The 16,808-nt window shown below is 32.8% G+C and overlaps 1 long non-coding RNA gene across 1 annotated transcript; it reads left to right on the top strand.

The window, feature by feature from the left end:
* The first annotated feature begins 12,332 nt into the window (after positions 1-12,332).
* LOC123709852 lies at positions 12,333-13,030 on the top strand. The gene is made up of 2 exons (XR_006753769.1): positions 12,333-12,535; positions 12,707-13,030. It is a non-coding gene; the product is annotated as an uncharacterized LOC123709852 (long non-coding RNA).
* Positions 13,031-16,808: the final 3,778 nt, after the last annotated feature.

Here is a 16,808-nt window from a genome sequence, read left to right as displayed (position 1 = left end):
TGATCCTACAAGCTTACCATATTCCGCGGATTTCAATAGGTTTAGTGCAGGATCACCAAATTCCAATCCATACTTTTCTAAAAGTCTTTGTTCTTTTGCTTTACGTACCACCACTGAGGTAGGTAGTATTGGTGGATCATTGGTGGCAAATTTTTTGATACGACTAGCTTCATTTCTTCGCCATGTAGCGGCGTCTTTACCAGCGTCGATTAGATAATTAGACAATTTATATTTTGTTGTACACATAATGCTTCGGCTATAACATCTGCCCATCCTTTTTGTAACTTCCAATATGTGCGCTTCCCATATCACATTTCCCTGGGTTTGATTGTTTGCCACTTTTGTTGAGAAATCACTAAATTAAACTTTCGTGAAGTAAAGGTATTTTCAATAACATTGTCAATCAAATTTTATGATTGTTTACCGTAATCAACGTCACTTTCTCGTGATGCACTTTTTTCACGCAAATTGATTTGAAATTTTTTGATAATCATGCCCTTAAAGCCATTGCGATTGTTATTTATAATTGTATAAATATGTTTAGGTGAAATAGCTGATCCACTATGCTTCATTAATTCTGATATATTTCTGTATACTTTATGTGATGGAGGATATATACGACCTTCATCGTTAATAGTTCTAAATATTTCGTCCGACAAGATTTCTTCAAGGACTAATTTATTATAAACATTCGACATTTTAAGTTATTCAATTAAAAAATTACACTAAATAATATAATTTGAATCAATTAAGTCAAAGGTTGATTCTTACTTCAATTATGACAATAAACGAAAAAAATTGATATATATATATATATATATATATGTATTTAAAATATTGAGTTTAAAATCAAAAACCCGAAGATGATTACGTATGCTACCTAAAACTTAATCAATTTGGAAAATTAGGAATACCGAAACATGATAACAATACTATGACAAAACCTTATTTACCTAAATTATCTAAAATTACTACTAAGCAAACTTTTCCTTAATAAAATATTACTGATAATATATGTTTAAGAATATAAAAAACACACATAATAATATTTGAATTTTGAAGATGGTATAGAAAACCACGAATAACTTAAGTAGATGTGTAACATAAATTATTTATAGTATCAAATACGAAAATCACTCATACACTGTTAATTTATATTCTTCTATATGAAAACGACTACGATTACAACAATTTAACGAGTAACAACAACCAATTCAAAGGACTATATTACGAATAATAATCAAGATCCAAGATTATAATTATGGAACATAAAGTTCAATACGTGCAGCGAACACACAGGACGAATTGTTATACAGGAACACACATGGTATTATGAAATTGTTGCGGTTCCTTATATGACGTGCTCGAAACACAACGATACCGCGTTTTAACAAAAGATCTTATCAACTATGCAAGTAAATATTGTAAAGATTTTATTTTTGGTTTGAAATTACATAACTCGAAAACTAAGCAATCGATTTTAAAAATTCTTTCACCAGTATAAAGCTACACTATCAACAAATTATAAAAAAATATTTTAAAATATTGTACCTTACGTAACTATTTATAGAAACAAAACAAGATTTTTTTTTTAAATTTTCTAAATATTAGTGACAAAATTGCCAATTTTCGTCATAGAGGTATGCTCTGCTGAGAGTAAGCGAAGAGTTCTGGCCTAGGCTTTAATTGTGTTGCCTAGACAACTAAAAGGCGCAACAGAAACCGCGGTGTTCCCAAGTCTAGACCCAAAAGTTAATTTTTTTTTATTTTTTTCTAAAATTAGTGTTAAAATTGACAAAAATGCTAATTATTTCGTTTTCTCTCACTCTTCTTTATTTTTTTTATAATCAAACTTTTTTATTTTTGTATTTAAATGATTAGGAACTATTACAATTAAATTGGTTGTTTTAATGAGACCTTTTTTATCGAAATCGATAGCCAGCCAGCTTCCCGGGCACAGCAGAGCATTTCACGATTTTTAAAAAAAATATTTTCTGGACTTAAATGTGCAGAACTCTTACTAAAAACTATCAGGAACTCTAGAACTTGTGTTTGCTGCCAGAACTCTAATTTTTTTGTGCTCTGCTAACTTCACAGACACCCCTGAAGATTCGTTGAAAGCGTACGAAAATGCCATAGAAGAGACCCCTAAGGATGAATGGGCCAACTGATTTTGTCAGTGGTTCCATCGAATGCGATGTGATGTGTAGAAAGGATGGAGATTTCTTCGAAAAACAATAAAGATATTGGCAACTTTTTCTAAAGATTTTCAGTGTTACTTAGGTACCTAGGTAGTTGTTGTCGGTAACTAGATAACATTGTAGTAAAATTGATTGAGTTTGATAGTAAAATTGTTTTACTATCATAATAATAAACTCAATTTCAGAACGTCACTCGTCAGAAACGTATGATAAATAATAATTATAATAAAAATATTACGTATATATTTAAACTTCTAACAATTAATTAACAAAACAACAAAAAACATCTTGCATTAGTGTCTGGGACACCCCAAACTTGTCGCAAATGAAAAACAAACTGCAAAACTGAGGAAACGATAAAGTAGCGAAATCATATGCGGAATAGGTGACTGCTAGCGGAGGACAGTTCGTGAGCTCCTCACGAAGCAAGGTGGCACGAACTCGGGAAGCAAGGCATGCCTTCGGGATCTGAAATACTTTTCAGGCAAAGTATATTGCCGATGGCTCTCTCCGTAGTTCCAGTAATTCTTTCACCACGTGCCTAAATAAATGGTGTAGGTTATTGTAAAATTTACCCCGGTAATAGTATATTTCATTACGATTGCAAAAAGTTCCAACAAATGTCTACCTGAGCCGAGGCGCAGCCGAAGGTTGATAGTTGGAACAATATTGAACAACTATTTTTAATACAGTTGCGAAAAAATGAAACAATTTAATAAAACTATTTGCTTTTTTCTCTTCTTTCGTCATATGTCGTAGATATGTTCTCCGAAGCATTTTGTGCAATTATACTGAGTTCCAGTCGTGTGTTGTTAGTGGTGGTGGTGGCGAAATTACTCATGTTGTGCAACAAACAATTAAACTCGCAAGAACATTTTAGGAAATAAATAGACATTATATTGACAGTTGGGAAAGAGAACGTACGAGTGCGGAAAATGTAAACAAAAAACTGGAGTGTGTAATAGCCCTCATCCCGAACGCTATACGTCACTGCAATACGCCACTTTTTGAGCAACTGTATTAAAATATATTTCAGCACTATTCCTGCTTATATTTTCCATTACAATCAAACTTCTGATTTCGAGTTCGCTCCTGATTAGGGCAGAATAAAGCCTTAACCGTTAAAATTAATTTAGGCTCATCTTCTGTTATCGGATGTCTAAAACCACATCTAATTAGTAATTTTAAGTGAACTTTGTTTAGTATTTCTCAGTTTGTGTTGAGCCTTGGGAGCCTAAACCGCAGATTAAAGGACCCGGTTTCGTGTGAAATTTAAACAAAACTTTAACCAAGCTTAACATTAGTTATATGACCTTTCCTTTTTTAAGCGGCTTTTAAATATTAAGTTGAATGATTTCAATTCGTTTTTTAGATATTTTATTTACTTAACAATAAAATTCAGTTACATGAGAAATTATACTAAATAATACATTAAGCTAGCTTATACCTAAATATTTATTAAAGTCTCAGCGAAAAGGCTACCTTTGGTTATACAGGCCTTTTATCTGTTTGGCCACGACTCTCTGAATTTACGCACTGTTTCCAAAGTAAATTTCACCTGCTCCAAAGATTTTTTAAGAGATTCAATATCACCGTGTCATTTAATGCAAATCATGTCCTCAAAAACTGACCATAATTTAAAGTCTTAAGGGCCGAGGTGTGAGCTAGGTGAGGGCCAGTCTTCAGCTCTTATAAAGTTCTGAACGTTGGTTTGAAACTAGGATAGGATTGTTCGTGCTTTGCTAAAGTGTATTGCTGAATGTTTTCACAACATGATTTAAGACTCACTTTGGCTGAAGTTTTATTCCTTTTTCACAAAAATGTGACTGTTTGTGACTCCTTGATAAGACAAAATCTTCACTGACGCAGGATGATGACCACGTTGTACCTTTCCGACCACATGAGCAGCTGTTTTAAAACTGTGAACGTACACTTTATGATTTTGCTTATTGTATTATATATAATTATATATTGATTTGCTTAGTGTTCTTCAATCGTGAAATTGTTTTGATCGGTAAAGAGGATATTTTTGTACTTTTCATCTGCGTGTCACGACAGAAGGCGTTTTGATCGATGCACTCTCTTTAATTGTAAAAATTAATTTAGGGCATGTCCTGTATAGCAACAATAAGCATCGAGCTTCAGGTCTTTCTTTATAATATGCGAAACAGTCCTAGCGGGAATCTTCATTTCTCGCGATAAGATTTTTTGCTTCTTAATTCGTTTCGACGAATTCTGACTTTAACAGCATTAACAGTCTTTGTAGTTCCAACAGCACAATGTATTCTGGTCTTCGACAGACGAAGTGTTATTGTACCAAGCTTTTGAAGTATCTGGACCGACGGCTCCATACCGATTTTTTACAAGGCGATCGCTGCAATCCTATTACCTTAACAACCCCAATCCATATTGTAATTTGATCATGAACACGAAAAAGTATGTGAAATAGCGCAAACTCAAAAGATGTTTTTAAAATAGTATACGTGTACAAATTCAAAATAATTAAAAAGTTGAAAAAAATAAAAGTTTTTATGTAACAGTATTTATGGCCACACTAGTTAGTAGATTGTGTATTGCGGCAAGAAAAAGATGACTTATTAGGTAGAAATACAACGCATAATTTTTGATAATCAATTGCAGAAGATACACTTTATTAAGTGGAGATATAAAATTTGTTAACTTGAGATATAAACTTTATCAACCTAAGCAATAAACTTTATTGAATTGAGAAAAGTGTACCACTACCTTAAAGCCGACAACGCTCCCACAATCCTGGTGTTGTAGGTGTCCATGGACGAAAAAACGGCGTCGGGCGCTCGACCAGATAAGACGTGTTGCCGGTTGAGTGCTCCGAGCGAGTGGGCGTGATACAATATTCCGTTGAGTACGTTTATTAGTGAGTGGTTTAAAATGGGTGAATTAGGGCACACACGGGCGTCTTGCTCATCCACCGTGGACCGTAGCAATCTGTGCTATAGGTGCGGAAAAGCTGGACACAAATCTGTCACATGTGACGAAGCATCACATTGCGTTGTATGTGCGAGCGAGAACATGCCGGCGAATCACGTGTTGGGTGCAAGAAATTGCAACCCTACTGTAAGGCGATAGCAATGTAATGAAAGATGGTTGCTTAAGCAGCCAGTCACGGGGTCTCTTGGTAGAATGCTTACGCGACCCCAAGTTACCCCAACAGTGACCTGATTGGTTTAGTGGGTAGGGCTTTTAGAGCGAGTCCCACACTCAGTGCGGAAATGCATTCCCCTGATTAAAAAAAGAAAAAAAACGGTGTTCATGGACGGCGATAAACACTTAACCCACCTGCTCGTTTGACATAATTATTATTTTTTTAAATCTATTTTTAACTTTCTCCGTACCAATATTAAGACCTGTCCACGAAGCGGGTAAAAAAATAAAAGCATTTAAATAAAATAGATTATGTTGGTAGATAATGAACCCTAAAAAAAAATTTTTTTCAAAAAATTAAATTTAGGGAAGCCACTTTTATTTATAATAATAGAAAATTTATGAATTAAAACGACCAAATAATATTTAGGGATTATGGCGCATCGCCAAATTGTAAATCAAGTTTTTGTTACGCTTGGCTAACGTCGTAGGAATAAAAAGAATTCCTTTTGACAGAAAGAAAGAAGATAAAGATTTATATGTTAGGTGACCTCAAAGGTAGACATAACTCTGAGACGAGAAATAACTGTATGTCGAAATCCAATATATTTTTGAAGTCAGACTTCTAAGATCTGTATCGTAAAGATCTTATTTTGTTACGTCCGAGTATATAGTGACTTAAAAACAACCTGATAAACCTAAAATACCTTTAATAATAAACCTTTAATTTTCTACTAAAATGATCAGAAATAATTTATATTAAATGTATTACTAACAATTTTAGTAGGAAACCATCTTCACAGGTACCTCTTTTTCCGAGGCGGGAAAAATTACCTTAAATAGTGATAATTTCTCTCACATATGATAAAGTTGCATTATTTTTTTTACGTTTGTTGCACTCAGTTAATCTCGGTTTTCGATTCACTCGGTTGTCGGGTAGTGCTAAAAATGCCACCGTTGTTTAGCATTTATTAATTTAAAATTAGTGGCTTTCCATTTTACATTTTCACCTTTATGATAAAATTTGCATTCATTAACGGGATTACTAATAGATGGGTATTATTGTTTTGCAAATTTGATTTATTGATGTATAGAGTACTGTCTCGGCGCTTAACAAAGATAGAATTTTTGAAAAAAAAAAACTACTAGTATCGCCCAATATTAAAAAAAAATAGAAATATATTGTTTATTTTATATATCGATAAGGCGTTTATAGTATGTTAATAAATTCTTTTACAGAGTATATAAATACAATTGTAAACGTTTAAGTTTTTTTAGCTACTACTAAAAACCGCTTAAGCCCCTGTTTTCGTCCCTTTTTAACTACTCACTTAATTTGATGTGCAATGTATTTGATTTAAGAAGAAACGCCGGCCACTGATATCAGAGTTAAGCAATGACTTTTGTATGTGAAACGTGTATTGGTATGACATTATTATAATCCAAGTTGACATACAGAAGTTAGAGCTAGTTCTAAGCATTGGCTCTGAAACTTTATATCTAGCTATTTAGTACGCTTTTCTATTTATGTTTACGTAGTTAAGATAAACGTAAATAATATATTTAAAATCACTATAGTGTGTAATATCTAGATCGAGCGAGGCTGTCAGGACGCTATCTTGAAGTAAATTAATCTACAAACAGTCCTTGGGTAAGCTTGACTATTAATGGTTTGTGGATAAACCTACCCGACCCGTGTTGTGTTTCATACTCATTTGTCAATGAAAATTACATTCTAAGATTTTGTCCCTACATATTTTCTCAGATTATTTACTTGTTTTATATATATTTATTATTATGAATACTCCTATTCTAATTATAATTAAGATAACGTTTCATATTAATTAAATAAAATAAACTCTTTCTCTTTATAAATTAGTTCGTATACAAGGAACACTCACTAAAATTATTAAATGAAAATATTCAATTGGAGTTAAGTTGCTGTCACTATGAAGATGCTTCGAGGGACTCTTACTTACTAACAATAACTATTAGTGGAATCCTTTTCATCTATAGTTATTACATATATTCGATTACACTATTTTTAACCGATATCAAAAAGCTCGAAGGAAGAGGTCTACAATTCAATGCGTATTTGAATTTGTATTTTGACAGACAGAGAGCTGTGGGCATGATCCTATTATAAAGTAAAAAGACAATTCTCGTATAAATATTGATAATAATATAACACTTTAAAAAACTCTTAAACTCAAGTTTTATTTTGATAATTTTTATTTTATAGACAAGTAGAATATATTAATATATACAATTATAGAGAAATGCGCGACGCCAGATGTCTATTGAGTGTACGGCCTGTTATCGAGCATACTATCTCAAGGTTGAAGGTCACACGCTGAAGCCAGTAGCGCTACACTGCTATTGTTCTGATAAATAAATAAGAATCATTATTATTTCATATATCTTTGGAATCAAACACAGGCCACTAATTCACTTTTTTCGCCCAATGCTTCTTATCCTTCCTAGGCTCCTTTAATTTTTTTGTGTGAAATGAGGTTGTTATTTTCCATTCGGTTTTTTTCGATTTTTTGATCGAATTTTGATAATATGTTTCTATCAATATACATTATGAGCTAAAAATTAACCACATTTCATAACACATGAGCAGAACACTATTTTAATTTAATATCCACTACCATGTCGAGATTATAGTTTTAATTAGCGGACGATATTTTTGATTAATTAATCCGTTCACGCTAGCCTGACATTTATTCGCTGCAGGCATAAATTATGACCTAATATAGTTTAATGTTAGTTTTATACTGCCGTATGAAGTGAGGTGTACCGTTACTTTATTAAACTGCAGTAGCCAGAATATGAATACGGTTATAAATACAAAATTACAGCCATAATAATGATAAATAAGACATTGTAAAAATTTATGTAACATTTGCATGCCTATTTATATATGGCTGATTGTACGGATTTGTAAATGATCGTTCTAACCACTGTACCACTATCTTGGCAAATAAATGATTATTATTATAAATAGATCTTTGCTCTGTACTTTCTAATTTAGTGAATTATCACAATTATCGTAGTTGCTGAGTTATGTACTTATTAAATTTTTCCATGACATATATTTAAATGGGCCAATGTATGAGGGGTAGTTTTTTGTTGGTGTCAGTACGACATGCGGGTCTTGGATAAGGATACTTGCTCGTTATACTGACTATATATTTTTGAGCGTTTAAATATTCATAAACAATAAATGATAATATGGTTGATGCACATTTAGGCATCTCTCAATCGGATTATCCAAAAATATCCAGAAATGTTATAAAACAAAATAACTACAGTCAAAATCGTTCAATTCTCTCCCCTGCCATTAAGTCCAGGGACTTTTTATATCTCTCAATTTTTTACTAAAAAGATACAAAATATTTAATACAATAAAGTAGTAGAAGCAGTTCACGAATGGTGTGTTACGCGGCTCGCAAGATAATACGTTTTTTGTTTACAATATTCATGGGCGAGCCGAGGCGCAATTCCTCGCGAGACCCGCTCTTTCAGTTTTGTTTGCCGCCTTTATATATTTAATTATTTTTTGCAGAACTGTTTCAGGCCCGGCTTTATTAACATGCCCTGTAGGCCGTTAGGGTCTACAGTCATCTGTATTTGTTGCTCCAGGTCGTGGCTGGGCGGTGCGAATATAGGGCAATGTATAAGCACATGTTCTACAGTTTGTTCCCCATGACTGCAGGCACATGTTAGGCTTGTCCTAATTTTAAACCTATGCAGATTATGTCCGTGCCCTGTAAGAATTGCGCCATATGGGGTGTGAAACGCTTCTCTTTTATTAATTTATACGCAGCTCTAATATTTCCGATGAAAAGTTTTGTAGTTCCAGCTGTTTCACCCTCCAGGTAGCGCTCGTTACAAACTTCTAACGTGTTTTGCCTTATCTGACATTAATGTATGCGGCGTATTCAGGTTTTGACCTTAGTTTTACCGGCGCTTCTTTTGCTAACGTGTCCGCCCTCTTGTTCCCTGGCGTACCAACGTGCGCCTTTACCCCGAAGAGGCTTACATGAGTTCCTCTTTCGCGGCACTCTTCCAGGCTCTGATGGATCTCGGCTACCTGGGAATTGAGTCAAAACCGTTTACGATGACAACGTGTAGAACAGCATACCAGTTATATTGACTAAAATCAAAAGGTACCGTTTCCGGTGAAATTATATGTATTAGGTACTTAATAACAACGTCATCGGCTGTTACCAAATATGATTAGTCCCTTCAATGTCGTTATAACAGATTTTAACTGTATATACAAAAGTACTCTTTTCAATTCACCGATTTCGTGCTTTCAAATAATCCAGTGAGTATTGTAAATCGCATTGGGAAGTTTTGATATCGACACCAGTTTACTTACAGTTTCAATAACGAAACCATTTTGTTATATTGCTAGGGTATCGGAGTAATCAACAACTCAGGACTAGATTACACACAGGACACCTAACAATACAGACAGACACGTGGTTTTGCCTGAATCTAAGCGTTTGTTACTTTATTATTATGGCATTTCGATTCAATATAATAAGTGAAGCATGGCGTAATGGTTGCATAACAATTTACTTGTGCATAGCGATTAAACAGGAACGTAGGATTTTGTATCCTTTGGAGGACTCTTGGGCCGTGGGCTTCAAGGGTACAAAAGCTAAATTAGATCATACAGATTTAAATTGCGTGGTAGACAGTACCAGTGATCCCAGAGCTGTTTTAACGAAATAATAAGTATTGCAATACAGCGAGAAAATGCTGTCAGCTTTTAAATCACTACCACAGGGACCAATTCGGACTTATTTTTAGTTGTAATTTCTGAAAAAAATTGCGCAGAAAACCTGCCTGGGGTCTATCGTGGCCCAGTGCTATTACACCAATTAATGAAATATGTGCTGAATAAAACAGCAATTTGCGCAACTATATTATTTATGTACTGTGGGCGAGTTAGCTGTGTTAAGAATGTGTTACGAGTTCAGGAGATTGTTAAGAGGAGATTTGTTCAGACGTAGAACTTAAAGATTTTATTGAAAGCAAGTTAAAAATCGAGATACCGTTTGTTATTTCGTAAGTTACATTCGATATATCGCGACTATTTACGCCGTCCAATTAAACAATACAAGTTAATATTCGGTTAATTTGCGATAAGAAGGCAATGTGTTCCTTAAAAGAAAAGTCAAATCTTGCCCAAAAACCCACGTTGATCTTAAAATCGCCGAATTGTTAGTTAGAAACGGATGATCCTACTAATGCTTATTGAAACTAATGATCAAAGTCCTCGGCTTCAATTTATCGTACAGCTGTCCTAGAAGGATTAGACTTCCTTGGTAAATGCACAATGCATAAATAATAATATTCTAATCACTGAGATTATAATATATATAAAATAACTCTTAATTTTGTGTGTGGTTTCATTATACTTTTATAGAACGTATTCGTAACAGTCCCGGGTATAAAAACACGGCACAATGGCCACCTCGAAAGTTTTAATTCACAGAGAAAAGTTGAGCATTGAAATTGAGTCCAAGTTTCGAAGTTTATTTTATCTGCTTGGATTCTATAAAGAAAATTATCTGTAATGTGATTGGAATTCAGAAGTTCTGTTCAATGGTCCTATTTGAAAGAAGAACGTATTGAGTTTTCATAAGGTATACTTTGAATACCCCTACATACTTATACTACTTGGAGCTTTAGGATTTCCACTTACCGTCGTGAGAATTACACGATTAAGCTTATAAATAAATGAAATTCTATTATGTTTAAAGATTATTTTGAAAAACTATTTATGACTGAAATATAACGAAACCTTATTTACTTTGGGTCAATTTATTTAATATTTTTTATATCTCATTGATTAGACTTAGGAAGCATTTTAACAATAAATAGATTTAATTAGGCACACAATTGTCATTCGAAGGGATAACAGTCAGTATAGAAACAACGAGAAAGGTTTTACTGACTGGTTAAACTACGCTTTTAAGTAAAAGCAGAATTAGTTCATCATACGCACAAACATTTACCAAAAAATTATAATTGAGGATTGAATTAAATAAGCAAAGACCATTTCAAGCGTATCTGACGTAAACAAATCAAATATGGCGATCGGGTGGGTTAGAAAATTATGGATTACCCTCAATATAATTATAAGATAAACATATCTATTTTGAAAAACTCCTATTCACCGACACTTAGCTATGTTAAGGAATATTTGAGGAGTACAAATGCATTCAAAAGATTTAGTAGAGAGGACGCTTAGTACGAATGTTTTTAATGAATAAAATTTTGTAGGAACTCTGTGCTTCAACCATTCAGTGTTTATGTATTTTAAAACACAGTTAATGATGCAATTAACTGTGCACGTTAGTTTTATGAAAATGGAGGTTTTAAATTTATTCTAGTCTATCGTAGCGCTCTGGCCAATTTGTGGCGAACATTGAAAGCGGCGAAACAGCACAGGCCCGGACTCACAGTATATGTTACAATTCACTATAGATGCTTTTAAAACATTTAAGAGCTTCTGTTTTATTTATTTTAAGTTGACAAGTTTTAGCTTATTACGAAACACGTCATGAAAAATATTCAGTAAAAATGTTAATTATTAATATCATAATCGTCACTATAATAACCTACATTTTCCTTTTTCTACTACGTTTAAGTATGGAACACGTTACGGATGCTTTTTGGGAGGGGCTGGGGGTGAAACTTCATAGGTTAGGTTCAAGGTTATTTCGAATTTTGAATTCAGAAACTCGATATTCTAGATTAGGCATTAAATCCCCATGCTCCATGCTGGTGACTTACGTAGAAGATTGACATTTAAAAATCTGTCTAAACGATTTTATATAAGACTGAACTGACTCCATCACTGACCTTTACCTATTAAGCTACAAGACCTTCGATAAAAATGTATTACACGTTTTTTAAAATCCGGCTCCGGATCGGATTGAGAGTAAGGTTAAATAGGATTACTCGCAAATCCAATCGATTTTGGAGTGGCGGTGATTATTGGTTTAAAATTTTTCTTTTAATTCAGCGATAACAGCGATTAAGCTGAAATATCTATGTACAAGTTTCTAGAAGTTTTAACTGTTCGTGAAAGTTTTTGAGTGGAACGGAGTAAAATGATTTCAGCGTTTAAATTTGGAAGAGGAAGTTCTTCACGCTCTTAATAATTGAATTAAATGATTATAAAGGTAACTAGTAGCCCGTGCCTTCTAGAAGTTTTGGATTTGTCAAGTCAGTCAATTAATGACATTCGTTTATAGCTCTGTCAGATTATAATGTCATTGCTTTATTTGGAAGGCACGAATGGTCGTCTTACATACGCCCATAAGTTAAACATTTCTTCTTTTTTTAAATTTTAGATTTTTGGTCCAAACACTGCAGTCATCAGATATATTGTAATACTTTACAATACAAATGCAGAAGCGAGTTTGTCTATAATGGTTTCAGTTATATGCGAATTATTTCAGCATAATGACTGTTCGGAGCTGGAAGCTGAAAAATGAAAAGGCATTGCTAAGCCTCAATCGAGGCTGACGTGGCATTGTACAGATAAGTAATTACACTCATGACTCACTTGTAGTGCAAATGTTTTTAAATGTAATTTAATGTTGGGTTGCTGTATTTAAATTTTTATTTTATGTGAAAATGTTTTGTGGTGATTAATATATTTAAATTAATTTTTATTACATTGTATTATTCTTGTAAGTATAAACAAAATACGATTGTAGATGTGAAATCTGGGCGATGATCAATAAGTTAAGGTAGTTTTGCTTTTGTTTGCTTTGCTTTTGCTTTGCTTTTGCTTTGCTTTTGCTTTGGAAATAAAATGTTTATAGTTTAGTTACCCTTAGGAGGTAAAATTGAGACCTTCTAAATCAATAACTGTTTCGGGTTTGAAACCATATAAAGCTAATAATTATTAAATACATTATAGCCTGAAAGAAAACGTTGTTTTTAAATAAAAAAAATTACATGTGTGCCGTGAATAAAATTGCAAAGCATAAATTTGCATATTTTATTCATTAATTAAGCTGTAACTTTTATAATAGTTATTCTGATACACTTGTCTTCGCGCCCCGCTTTAAAACAGTTTAACACCATAATTGTGAAAGTTTAACTATAATTTGACACTTAACCGATATCTAAACTAATTCCAGTAACTTACCTTGTAAACAACTTTGAAGTCAACTTTGCACCTTGATAAATCTTATCTAACGGAAGGTCATTATAAAGATAGCTTAAAACCATATTACAAGTTAAATAAAATTTTGTACAACTATTATGGCAATATACTGAACAGTATAGACACACACTTTAGACACACATAATTCAACACACACATTATTAAACTCAAGAAATTAGTTCGCATATATAGTAGAATTATAGTTATAAACATAAAAAATCTATTTCATATCTATAGTTATAGTTACTTTTAAATTTACAAAAAATTTAAATATTATGTATTGAAAATGTTGTGGATTCCTATATAAAAAAAATAGATAAATTACTAAACACATTTAGCCTACTGGCTTCAGCGTGCGACTTTTATCCTTGAGGTCATAAGTTCTCTCAGCTGGGCACCAATGGTCTTTATGTCTATATCCGGAATTAATACTCGCTCGAACGATGAAGGTAAGCATCGACATTAGATCTAAAAAGTCAACGCGTCGAGCACAGAAGCAGTGGGCCCATACTTCCTTAGGGGTCTCTTGTATGGCATTTTCGTACGCTTTCATCGCATCTTTAGGGCTCGTAAAGCAGCCTCGAATTTTATCTTTAGTTCTTGGGAATAAATGAAAGTCGCAGGGCACCAGGTCAGGACTGTATGGCGGATGACTCATTATCTCGACACCTGCCATAGTCCATTCACCAGTCCATGCGAAGATGTTTCTGGTTGTCGGTTAAAGTATGGGGAATCCATCTGGTACAAAGCTTCCTGACGCCTATAAATGTTCGTGTAATATTTTTTGAACTTGACCTAGGCTTGCCCGTATCTGTTGATAGGTCACTCTCTTATCTTCCTCTATCATGCGTCGCACAGTCGTAGTCGCTGTTAAAGGATGTCCCTCGCGCGGATCATCATTGAGATTGCTACGTCCACGCGTAAACTCGTTAAACCAATTGTAAATAGTGGCACGAGATATAGTGGCACAACGAAAGTCTTGAAATTGACCGAAAATTTGCTGCCAATTCTCAAACACAAATGACAAATGAATGCAATATACTACATTAGATTACCAAAGGGTTCTAAAATTGAAATTAAAAAAAAGTTTTCATTAGCAATGTTTCTAACTGGCCCGTTGACCCAAAAAGAAGAAAAAAAACTGGCCCGTTCTAAACATTTTCAGTGTTACATGTTATTATCAGCATATTAATAACATTTGACTAGTAACAGTTATTCCTTACTATGATGGTAATTTGAGCGGAGGGAGTGCCTTTCCCTTCTTACCTGCCCTTCTACCTTCACCAGGCACATACTAATCATACACACTGGAAGCAATGTAATAGGAAACTTTTGTAGTAAATAATCTTTGTAAATAAAAGTATATGCTATTATTACTTGTGATACGAATATTTACCCACGATTTTTACACGATATGTGATAACACAACTTAATTCTTTGTTATAACTCACACGCCAATATAACGTAATAACAGGAGGAAATAATTATTATTTCTGTTTGTGGACCGAATAAATGGAAGTCGACAGTTGAATTAAGGAAAGAGATTTCTTTCCCTTTTTAGTAACTTTTTTGACCTGTATAAATTTGTAGTCATACTCGCAGTACTAATGTTCAATTAATATCATTAAAATATAAAATTGGCACTTCAAATTGTTATCAATTGGACATTTAAATAGAAATTTAAGATAAATGTTAAGTTAGATATCAAGAGACTTAAGTAATCTGTTTTTAAACAGTGAAAAGCGTTAAAATTGGATAAATTTACATTCACTTTTAACGTTGATAGATAGATCTGTCCGGGATTAGAATCTAATCTATACTTTTATCAAAGAATTTAAATAACCTCTCTGTTTTAAATTTGAAAGGTAATTATGAGAAATACATTTATAGTATATAGAAGCAGTTTTATATTATAAATTACATTTAATGGTTTTTGGTTAAATTTTATTAGTTACGATTTAATTTAAGTATAAGACTAATAGCTTAAAAAAGGGGATAAATAAATGAAATACTGAGATTTTAGGAAAATATTTTATACAAACTTACAACCCATTAAGATATCAAATTACTATTAAACATACGGTTTGGGAAATCAAAATAAGTATTGTTTCTTTTACAATTCAAAAACTGTTGCTACTGTAGTTTTTTTCTATTATAACATAGCATCACACATGTCAACGTCATTAAAAAAGCACGGGATACTGTTCCAAATTTGAAATTTTAACTCGAAATTTAATGCACAATACTTTTATTCATTACAAACAACACAGACAAATGTTTTTTTAGTTCTAATGAGTGTATAGCAACCATAAAGGTTTTAAGTTTCAAATAAAATCTATCCGGTTTTATATTGGTTTAGGTTTGTCTTAATAGTAATATTTCTAAGTTTCCGAAGAGCAAACTGCTGTTATAATGGTATAAGATTATAAAACAGTTAAACATTATTACACTTGTTTATATACAGTTTATCAAGTTGCCATTTACATACTATAAATGGATACTTCACATATAATAAATATTATGTATAGTACAAATGAACAGTATTTAATGTTTTATTATAAAAAAAGTATGGTTTTGGTTTGTATTATTATTTCTATAGCATGATTCATAAATGTAATATTTTAATTTCGTTACATTTTGTTCCAATCATAACTGTGCGCGTTCTGATAATAAATAGTAAAGTATCCGTTTATACAATGTACAACACACAAATAACGTTTAAATAAATTGGAATGTGAAAAAAATAATTTATATTACTAATAATAAGGTAATATATATTTTTGGGAATTATAGGGGCATTAAGGACTGTACAATTTTAATATTTATAAAAAAAAACACTGAAAATTACTATGTACATAGCTAATAGTAAATCACAGCTCCTGATTGAGAATAAAGGTAGGTTATAGACACGTGAAGTGACTAGGCATGACTAGAGATCATTCGGCATGAATACAAATTACTAGGGATGTTTATATACATCTTGCCTGGTTGCTTAACAAGAGCTACCAATATTAAATTTTGATCAAAATACATATATATTAGAATACCAAATGCCAATATGAATATATTTACAATCTACGTCTAATAGTTAACTTGAGACATCAGCTTTGATTTGGTAAGTTACACGCTTACTTAACTTACGTTTTAATGAATGATTGCGGCTCTCACTGTCTAGACTTACTTCGCTAACAGACTCTGAATCTGGGTATAATTTGTCACATTGTATGCTGGTGATAGGGTCGAGTTCTTGGGGATATCGGTCGCCATTACGCGCGGTA

The sequence above is a fragment of the Pieris brassicae genome, chromosome 5 (genome assembly GCF_905147105.1).
Source record: "Pieris brassicae chromosome 5, ilPieBrab1.1, whole genome shotgun sequence".
In the NCBI taxonomy this organism is placed as follows: Eukaryota; Metazoa; Arthropoda; class Insecta; order Lepidoptera; family Pieridae; genus Pieris; species Pieris brassicae.
Note: the sequence above shows the minus strand (reverse complement) of the source record. Positions and strands in the feature narration are given on the sequence as shown.